The sequence below is a fragment of the Aotus nancymaae genome, unplaced genomic scaffold (genome assembly GCF_030222135.1).
Source record: "Aotus nancymaae isolate 86718 unplaced genomic scaffold, 86718_ANA_hifiasm-v0.15.2.pri h1tg000072l, whole genome shotgun sequence".
NCBI classification, from domain to species: Eukaryota; Metazoa; Chordata; class Mammalia; order Primates; family Aotidae; genus Aotus; species Aotus nancymaae.
Genome location: NW_026988487.1, coordinates 4,212,798 through 4,223,637, shown reverse-complemented (window position 1 = coordinate 4,223,637; position 10,840 = coordinate 4,212,798). Strand labels below are relative to the sequence as shown.

The 10,840-nt window shown below is 53.9% G+C and overlaps 1 long non-coding RNA gene across 1 annotated transcript; it reads left to right on the top strand.

Moving 5' to 3' along the window:
- Positions 1 to 2,649: 2,649 nt before the first annotated feature.
- LOC135270966 (uncharacterized) lies at positions 2,650 to 10,076 on the top strand. Its single transcript, XR_010339121.1, has 3 exons — positions 2,650 to 2,730; positions 6,204 to 6,503; positions 7,765 to 10,076. It is a non-coding gene; the product is annotated as an uncharacterized LOC135270966 (long non-coding RNA).
- The last annotated feature ends 764 nt before the right edge of the window (positions 10,077 to 10,840 follow it).

The following is a 10,840-nucleotide window of genomic DNA, read 5'->3' as shown; positions in this document are numbered from 1 at the left end:
CGCTACCACACCCGGCTAATTTTTTGTATTTTTGTAGTAGAGACGGCGTTTCACCATGTTGCCCAGGCTGGTCATGAACTCCTGAGCTCAGGCAATCTGCCTGCCTTGGCCTCCCAAAGTGCTGGATTACAGGCCGGAGGATCGGATTTTAAGGGCTATCCCTGCCCCCGCAGTGTCCTGTGGGGCAGCATGGGAACCGCGCCCACCCATGTTCCTAGTCCAGTCACCATTCACTCTAGCTGGGTGGCGGTCTCTCTGAGCCTCAGTTTCCTCATCTGTCACATAGAGACAAGAGGCCTTATTTTCTAGGGCTGTTGTTAGCTTACTGGGACCCCATGCAACAGCCCCTGCAGGGGTCTCAGTCCAAGGGAGCTCCCCTGCCGACCCTCCAGGAGGTCCTCCCCACCAAGGAAATCCAGGGGTTCTGCGGAAGCATGAGCCTGGCTGCCTCCCCACCCAGAGTGGATTCCCCACCCAGCCAGCCTCCGGCTTCCTGCCCGGCTCAGCAGTCAGTGGTCATGAAGTCATTGCCACCTTCCCCAGCCTGCACCCCCGCCATCCCTGCCCCCATGCTGACATCCCATTTGGCAAAGAGGTTGGAAAAGCCGCTGACTCTTGCAGACCCTGAGTTCATTGACTGGTCAGGGCACACCGGCCACAAGCTGACCATGTGGCCAGAGGGGGGTTTGCAGAGGGAGAGGCCCCTCCAGGCCTTTCTCCCCTTCCCCAAGCCTCCCCCAGGACCACTAAGACACTCCTGCAATACCCACCCACACCCCCACATGTACATGCCTGACTCTACACACTTGCTGATACTCCTTACACCCGCATGTAAACACACAGCGAGCACACGCTCCCATGAGCAGTCACCTACCCACCGAGGCACACCCAGCACTGCAGACTCCCACACACGTGTGCGCACCCTCCCTCACACACTGGAGTCAGCTGTTGGACACCGCCAGCTACCCACGGCCACAGCTACTCCTGGTCCACCCTGGCCCAGCCTCTTGGGCTTCATCAGGCCCCGCAGATGCACCCGGCCTGAGCCAGGTTCTGGCGGGAGGGTCTCGCCTAGCGGGGTTCTCTAGACCGAAGCACAGGCAGCCAGAGATGAAATGGCTCATCTTAACCAGGCCCTTCACTGCTCATTCATTCAACATTTTTATTTTATTTATTTTTGAGACAAGGTCTTGCTCTGTCAACCCAGGCTGGAGTGCAGAGAGGGCAAGGGATAGTCAGGGGCTGGTCACGTCACACAGGCAAACTCCCACATGCCCCCAAGTGCCTGAGAGCATGGCAGAAAGGCAACAGCCCAGGCTCCCTCCACCCTCACTGTGCTCCTCAAACCTCCTGACTCAGTGGGTCCTCTCCCATGAGTTCTTCCAGGATGACTCCCAAGACTGGGTGAGATTTTCACCCTCTGCCCTGGGTGCAAGGTCATTTGAAGCTAGGCAGGGGCACACTGCTATTGGGCCTAAATAAGCCTTCACAGGCCCAGGTGTTAGTGTCTCACATGGCCTTGGCCTTGCTCAGCAAATACCCAGTCCGGGCTGCAGTCCCACAATGCACCAGGCATCAGCCTGGCCCTCTCCCTCCCTGCCTCAGTCTCCCTCCCCAGGACTTACACATCAAGGCCCTCAGCAACTGCCTAGACTGTGGCTCCATTGTGGGGCCCCAGGCTCCAGGAAAGGACTTGCTCCCTTGGACTGTCAGCTCCACAGGGTAAGGATTTTTGCCTGGAAAGGTGCCTGGCACCTAGCAGATGCCTTAAAAAAAGGTGTTGAATGGGCCAGGCGCAGTGGCTCATGCCTGTAATCCCAACACTTTGGGAGGCCAAGGCAGGAGGATTGCTTGACACCAGGAGTTTGAGACCAGCCTGGGCAACATAGTACTCCCTCTTCTCTACAAAAAATTTTACAATTAGCTGGGCGTAGTAGCCTGTACCTGTAGTCCTAGCTACTCAGAGGCTGAGGCAGGAGGCTCACTTGAGCCTGGAAGTCTGAGGCTGCAGAGAGCTATGATCCCATCACTGCACTCCAGCCTGGGTTGACAGAGCAAGACCCTGTCTCAAAAATAAATAAATAAAATAAAAATATGTTGAAGGAATGGACCAACCGTCCGACCCCAGCCTCCTTTCACAAGGCTTCTCCAGACCAGAATCAGGAGTCTGGGAGCCGCCGGGAAAAACATCAGGCAGAAGCCGGGTCCGCTGTGGGACCTTGATGCAGCTGCCTTTCCTCTCCGGCCTTCAGCTGCCATTGAGGAACACTGAGGAACGAGGGCTGGCTGATGGAGGATGCGGTTTGCAGTCTGTCATTCTGGGACCTGTGCAGGTGCCGCCGCAACCAGGACTGACTGATCCCCGCTGGCTTAGGAGAGGGCACCCCTTTGGGCAGACTCGGGCTGTTGGAGCCCTATATTGTAAATGAGGCGGCCACTCAGAATAGACCAGGACACTGGTAACCCGGGAAGCCGTCAAACACGAGTAGCTCCTGCTTCCCGGTTCCCCCCGGGCCCGCCCCCGCCCACCCACACTCCACCGCCCGCAACTCACACGTGGCTGGGCCGCCGCAGGAGCACAGGGAGGCTCCGGGTCAACATCCTGCTTCCTGCAGGGCCTCCCGCGGGGCGGGCCAGGCCGGGGAGGGCGCACAGAGGGGTGTTTGTTCGCAGCGGGCGGCGGGGAGGAGATAGATGCTAATCGCCGCGGATCGCCGGCCCCAGCTTAAGGTCAGGAGGTAACGCGACCCGCGGTTATAAATAACCGCTCGGGGCGGCTGCGGAGGGCAGCGCGCTGGACCCGCGCCCCTCGCCGGCCGCCCCTCGCCGGCTTGATTACCACCCTCCCCGGTCCGACCGCGGGCACCTGAACCCCGACAGCCGAGCGCGGCGACCTCTGGGGCTGGCGCGCAAGGTCAGACCAGGTCCAGGGCTTCCGTGCCCTCTGCGGCGGGAAGGAGGGGTCGGGGACCCTGGAGCATCGACAGCCCCACTTTCCCCACCTCCAAGTCCCACTCCCACCCCCCACCAGGGGCAAAAAGATGGAGGGAGGCCGCCGAACACAACCCGGGGACCCAGGCGGCCTGTGCCCCTGCACTCTCGCCTCCGCACCAAGCCTGGGGGTGGCCGATGGCAAGGGAGGCCCGGAGTAACCCAGCCAGTGAGGGCCACCCTGCAGCTACACTGGGCCGATACGAAGGCCTGGTCTGTGACGGTGGGACTTACCCCAGAGCTTAGTGGAAAGAAAATCCCTGAGTCTGGGGCCTCAGGGGTCTCAGAGCCTGGGGAGGGACTCTGGTAGCACCCACAAGGGGACACGTGCTTGTGCCCCAGGGAGGCCAGCCACCTACTCTCCACCTGCCCTTGGACAGAAAAGGGAGGTGGATTTAACCAGCTCCAGGAGGCATGAGTTTTATTTTTAAGACTTTTTAAAAATTGAAGTTAAGCACACACACAGAACATTGCACAAATCAAAGAATACAACTGGCTGACTTTGCACACACTTTGCCTATCCATGCAATCAGCACCCAAATTAAAAAACAGCACCTCACTGGCACCTAGAAACCCCTCAAGATCCTTCCACCTACCATCCCCGAGCCCAGCCTCTCTCCTGACTCAGCCCATGGGCACTCTGGCCTGCGTCTGAACTGTGTATCCACGGAGCCATAAAGTGGGTGCCATTTCGTGTCTGGTTTCTTTTGCTCAGTATTATATTTGCGAGGTTTGTCCGTACTGCCACAGGCAGTCGGGGGCTGTTCATCCCCACTGATGGTAGCTTGCCATTGTGTGACTCTGTTAAAATGTATTCACCCATGTTACTGCTGATGGACATTTGGGGAGGCTCCAGGTCCTAGCTATGGTGAATAGTGCCACTATGAACATTCCAGCTCCTGTCAATGCATTTCTGTTGGGTGAATACCTAGGGCAGGGATGGTGGGGCCTGGGTGTATGTATGCTCAGCTTTGGAAGATACAGGAAGTGTTACTTTTTAATCAACATTTCAGTAAGAATGATTTTTCAAGGTAAGTTTTTACTTTCCATTCTATTAAAAAAAAAAAAAAAAAAGATAGACAGTGACTCACGCCTGTAATCCCAGCACTTTGGGAGGCTGAGTTGGGCGGATCACTTGAAGCCAGGAGTTCAAGACCAGCCTGGCCAACATGGTGAAACCCTGTCTCTACAAAAATACAAAAACTAGCTGGGCATGGTGAGCACCTGTAATCCCAGCTACTTGGGAGGCTGAGGCACGAGAATCCCTTGAACCTGGGTGTTGTAGGTTGCAGTAAGCTGAGATCACGCCACTGCACTCCAGCCTGGGTGATAGAGCAAGACACCGTCTCAAAAAAATAAAATAAAAAATAGCCAGGTGTGGTGATGCACACCTGTGGTCTCAGCTACTTGGGAGGCTGAGGCAGGAGGATCACTTGAACCCGGGAGGTTGAGGCTGAAGTCAGCCATAATTGCCCCACTGCACTCTGGCCTGGGTGACAAAGTGAGCCCCATGTCTCAAAAGAAAAAAAAGGACATAATTTATTTATGGAAAATATAGCTATGTATAGAACAAAAATCACCTACAGTTACTGTTTAGAGTGACCCATTCAACCATTCAATAGATCAGAGCCTAAGAGCCTCTTCTCTGTCAGATCTTGGATGAGAGAGACCCAGTTCCTCTAGAGCCTGGGGACAAGTGGTGTCAGCAGTGGTGTCCCTGAGGGAAGGACCAGGGAGCCTTAGCACACTCCATGATCCTCACCAGCCACCCCTTACCCACCGCAGCTGCTCCCCACCCACAAACATCCAAGCTGAGACCAGAGGGCTTCCCATGAAACCAGGACTCAAGGCAGAGGCTAAGGCCTCTGTCCAGCCAGGCTGCACATGGAAACTCAAAACAGGAAGTCTGGATGGCAGTAACACAATGAATCGCAATCAAGCAAGAAGAGGGCTGAGAGAGGAGGAGCAGGTGCTGTGAGCATGAGGGGCTGGCGGCAGGTGTGTGGCTGAGTCAGACAGGAGCCTCAGCAGGAAGAGCTCACAGGGAGCAGGAGTGTGGAGACACGGTAGGGGCAGTCAACTCTGGACCTAACCCTGAGGGCCGACAACGGGGCTAAGCCTGGGAGTGAGCAGATCAGACCTTCTCTTTTAGCAAGATCATTCTGGATCTCTAGAAACTGCCCTGTGGTGATAAGAGCAAACCCTGGAGACCTCTGGGGTCCCTGAAGTGATAAGCACCAAGGTGGTGGGCCAGAGAGAGAACAGGTACTACGGAGATATTTAAGAGGTGTCCTGGGCTGGGCACGGTGGCTCATGCCTGTAATCCCAGCACTTTGGGAGGCTGAGGCGGGTGGATCACTTGAGGCCAGAAGTTCGAGACCAGCCTGGCCAATATGGCAAAACCTCGTCTCTACTAAAATACAAAAAAATTAGCTGAGTATGGTGGTGGGCACCTGTAATCCCAGCTATTTGGGAGGCTGAGGCAGGAAAATTGCTTGAACCTGGGAGATAGACGTTGCAGTGAGCCGGGATCACACCATTGCACTCCAGCCTGCCAACAGAACAAGACTCTGCCTCAAAAACAAAAATATCCCCGAAGGACCTGGGATGTAGCCAGCTCTGGGGCAATGGGGGAAAAGGAGGCATCAGGAAGGTGTAAGGAAGGGATTGAGGAAGTCATGGTGGAATTACAGATTTGGGAGAAAGGAGTCATTTGCTCTCCGAGGTTTTGGTGAATTTCCTTCCCATCTTTCTTTTTTTGAGATGGAGTCTTGCTCTGTTGCCCAGGCTGGAATGCAATGGTGCAATCTCAGCTCATTGCAACCTCCATCTCCTGGGTTCAGGCGATTCTCCCGCCTCAGCCTCCCGAGTAGCTGGGATTACAGGCGCATGCCACCATGCTCAGCCAATTTTTTGTATTTTAAGTACAGACAGGGTTTCACCATGTTGGCCATGCTGGTCTCGAACTCCTGGCCTCCCAAATGATCAAATGATCTGCCTACCTTGGCCTCCCAAAGTGCTGAGATTACAGGTGTGAGCTACTGAGCCCAGTCTCCTTCCCATCTTCCGTGTGATAGGTTCCACTTTGGTCTAAGAACGTCTGAGAGCCAAATTGGTTGGGCCTGAGGAGGACAGCCAGGCCCAGCCAATTTCACTGAGCCAGCCCTAAGGAACTGCAGGAGGTGAGGCATAGCCATGCATTTATTCAACAGGTATCCATGGAGCCCCCACCTGCTGGGGCTTGTCCCAGGTGCTGGGATGCGCTGGTGGACAGAACAAAAGCCTGGTCCTCAGGGAGCTTCTACTCCAGTGGGGAGACGTTAACACATATATAAGCCTGGCCAACATGGTGAAACCCCATCTCTACTAAAAATACAAAAATCAGCTGGGCATGATGGTGCACACCTGTAGTCCCAGTACTCGGGAGGCTGAGGCAGGAGAATCGCTTGAACCTGGGAGGTGGAGGCTGCAGTGAGCTGAGATACACATATAAAGTGGTGATAAGTCTTAAGGTAAGCTGGGGAAGGGCACAGTGGCAGTGGTGGGGAGGGGTCTATTTCAGATTGGGTGGGCAGGGTGGCCTCTGAGGAGGAGAGGTCAGAGCTGACCTGAAGGAGCGAGGCGCTTGCTGGGCAGAGTGGGCTGGGCGGAGGTCACGGCAAGTGCAGAGGCCCTGAGGCAGCAGCGAGCCTGCTGGGGCTGCTGGAGGAGCGGCAGGGAGGCTGCTGCGGGAGGACTGCGGGGAGGACTGCGGGGAGGACTGCAGGGAGGAGACTCCGCAGCCTGAGAGGAGGCCTTTCACTCTGGGAACGGGAGAGGCTTTGTGAAGTGATGGCCTCATGCCGGTGTTGTTTGAGAAGGGTCATTCTGGCTGCTCTGAGAACAGACTGTAGAGGACGAAGTGGGAGGAGGCTCTTCCAGAGACACGGGTCAGAGAGGGGTGGCCCGGACCAGAGTGGAGGCATCAGCAGGGGAAGAGGGGGTCTGATTCCATATAGAGTGTGAAGGCGGACCCCATGGCGCAGCTGGTGGACTAGATGTGGCGGGTGAGAGACAGGCGGGTGGCAAGAAGGACAGACCCCCTGCTGTCAGCCGCCCCTTCGCCAGGCTGTGGGACCAGGGGACAGCCCGGGACGCCAGCCTCTTCCTACCTCCCCTCACCTGTGGACCCGCCCGTCTCCTCCCTCTCCTCTCCCGTCCACTGGCCTCTCCTCCCTCACTCCTGTCCCTCCTGATCCTCCTCTCCTGTCTGTTCCTCCTGTTTTGGGAATCCAGTGACCTGGTGCTGTCACCTCCCAAAGATCAGAGTGGCTGCCCTCTGGATATGGCCTTGAGCCTTCTTTCACTCAGCAGTTCTGATGATTGTGGCCAGGACCCAGAGGCTGGGAGCTGAGGAAGAAGTAGATGTGGCCCCAAGCTCTACCCTGGGGAGCAGCTCAGATGGGGAGAAAGCCCAATCCTCATCCGGGGGCCTCTCTGTGCCCTCAGCCCTGGGTGTTTGCGGGGCACCCCCATGCAGAGCAAGGCCAGGGGTCCCTGGGAAGCCACATTAGCATCGGCCCCACCTGCCGGGACTTGGGGCCAGGTTTTCTCAAAGCTGCCTCCCTCCCCACGTGGTTATGGGTGGCTCTTGGTCCAGGTCCTGTGTTGGGTTCCGCCTAAGCCCACAGGTGTAAATCACTGCCTGGAGACCACCTGTGTCAGGGGAACAGGGCTGGGTCGGAAGCCAGTTCTCACAGTATCCCTCCAGCCTGCCCTCTCCCTCAAATCCAGACGTCCACAAGGCCACAAACTCAGTGTCTCTGCTTGGATGGATGATGGGAGTCTCAAACTGAATGTGTCCAGCGTGTGAGCTCCTCCAGTCTTCCCCCAATGTGACTCATCGCGCTGCCTCCTTCCAGGTGATCAGGAGGAACCTGAGCACCATCCCGCTCTCTCACCCAGTATCCAATCCAGCAGAAAATGCTGTCGGCTCTGCCTTCAGAAACTGAGCCCCTCCCCCAGCCTCCATTGCTACCACCCAATCTAAGCCATCATCACTCATTGGATTCTTAAAATAGCATCGGTCCTTGCCCCTTGATGCTATCTTCAGCATGGTAGCCAGAGTGGTTTAATTTAAAAGTGAGTTGTCACACCTGTAATCCCAGCGCTTTGGGAGGCTGAGGTGGGTGGATCACCTGAGGTCAGGAGTTGGAGACCAGCCTGGCAAACATGGTGAAACCCCGTCTCTACTAAAAATACAAAAATTAGCTGGGCGTGGCGGCACGCACCTGTAATCCCACTACTCAGGAAACTGAGGCAGGAGAATCGCTTGAACCCAGTAGGAGGAGGTTGCGGTGAGCGGAGATCACGCCATTGCACTCCAGCCTGGGTGACAAGAGCCAGGAATTCTAGACCAGCCTGGGCAAATGTGCAAAACCCTGTTTAAAAACAAAAAAACAACAAAAAAAAATCATATCTAGTACCTTGGTTTTTAATACCATTCTCCACTGAAAGGATCCAGGGCTCCTAGGAGAAATGGCTGATTCCAGGACTGGGCAGGATACACATGAGATAAACCTGGAGCATCAGGTAGTGCCAGAGAGTAAGGAAGGGCTCAAAAAGAAAAGACTCACATTGGTTCCAGGGAGGCCGGTGTCAAAGGGATGAATGAGCCGACTGAAAGAGCTCCCAGGAGCCAAACACTGGAACAATTGAGCAGCGAAATGAAGTAACCAAGTGTAAAATAAATAACCATAACCCAAGTGTAAAATAAATATCCATGAGTCCATGGTAAAGAAGTGATTGGATTAATTAATAAATGGGGGAGAAGACACACAGAACACATGCAGAAGAATTTCAAATGATCTGTGTCGATATTTCACCCTAAATGAGTTGGGGCTGAAAGCGTAAGTCCCAGGCCTTACATGTGGGCTGCACGTGGTGACTTGCTTCCAGAGGGTACAGTGTGGAACGGGAGGAGGTGCAGGAACCTGACAGGTCCCGGTGATAAAGTCAGCATCTTCCTGGCTCAAGTCGATATTGTGGACCTCTGATAGCATACATGATGAAAATGGCACGTCGACTGTGATGAACACTCCCAAAAACACATAACCCCTGTCTAAACTTGAGAAAAACGTGAAACAAATTCCAATATAGCGGCATCCTCCAAGATACTGAACCAGGACCTCTCAAAACTGTCAGAGTCATAAAAAATAAAGTCTAAGAAATGGTCACAGCCAAGAGGAGGCTCAGGAGGCAAGACATTGATGTAGAATGTGAGATCCTGGTTGTGATCCTGGAACAGAAAAAGGACATTAGGTAAACCAAGAAAATCTAAATAAACTGTAGACTTTGGTAAATAATTATGTATCAAAGCCTGGTGCAGGGGCTCACATCTATAATCCGAGCACTCTGGGAGGCCGAGGCAAGAGGATTGCTTGAGCTCAAGAATTCTAGACCAGCCTGGGCAATGTGCAAAACCCTATCTCTACAAAAAATGCAAAAATTAGCCAGGCATGGTGGTGCGTACCTGTGGTCCCAGCTACCCTGGAGGCTGAGGCAGGAGGATGGCTTGAGCCCAGGAATTTGAGGCTGCAGTGAGCCGTTATCACGCCACCACACTCTAGTCTGGGTGACAGAGCAAGGCTCTGTCTCCAACAATAACAATAATGATGGTGATGATGATGATAATGATGATGTATCAATATTGGTTCATTCATTGCAACAAATGTACCATACTAATGTAAGTTATCACTGATGGGAGAGACTGGGTGTGGGAGGAGGGAGCATTGGGGGGTAACTCTCTATATTGTCTTCTTAATTTTTCTGTAAAACTGGAACCAATCTTAAAAAATTGAATCTATTAAAAATTACAGTCCCCAACCCACAATTCCCAAACCCATCAGCCTTTCCCATTGTACTTAACACCATTTACACCATTTCACTTACTTTCTTTTTTTTGAGACAGAGTCTCACTCTGTGACCCAGGCTGGAGTGCAATGGTGCGGTCTTGGCTCACGGCAGGTGGCCTTGATCTCCCAGGATCAAGTGATTCTCTCACCTCAGCCCCGCAAGTATCTGGGACTATAAGCACGAGCCACCACACCCAGCTAATTTTTTCTTTTTTTTTTTTTTTTTGAGACAGAGTCTCTCTCTGTCACTAGGTGCCAGGCTGGAGTGCAGTGGTGCGATCTTGGCTCACTGCAACCTCTGCCCCCTGGGTTCAACCAATTCTCCTGCCTCAGCCTCCCTAGTAGCTGGGACTACAGGTGCACGCCACCACTCCCAGCTAATTTTTGTATTTTAGTAGAGACGGGGTTTCACCATATTGGCCAGGATGGTCTCGATCTCTTGACCTCGTGATCCGCCCACCTCGGCCTCCCAAAGTGCTGGGATTACAGGCGTGAGCCACCGCGCCCGGCCAATTTTTTCATTTTTAATAGAGATGGTGTTTCATCCTGTTGCCCAGGCTGGTCTCCAATTCCTTCACTCAAGCAATTTGCCCACCTCGGCCTCTCAAAGTGCTGGGATTACAGGCGTGAGCCACTGTGCCCAACCAATTTACTGTATATTGAACTTGTGTATTTTGTTTATTGTCTGTAAACTCTCTAGAATATAAGCTGCTTTTTTTTTTTTTTTTTTTTTTTAAGACAGAGTTTCGCTCTTGTTGCCCAAGCTGGAGTGCAGTGGCACTATCATGGCTCACCGCAACCTCCATCTCCTGGGTTCAAGTGATTTTCCTGCCTCAGCCTCCCGAGTAGCTGGGACTGCAGGTGTGCGCTGCCACTCCCGGCTAATTTTGTATTTTTAGTAGAGACGGGGTTTCTCCACGTTGGTCAGGCTGGTTGTGAACTCCCGACCTCAGGTG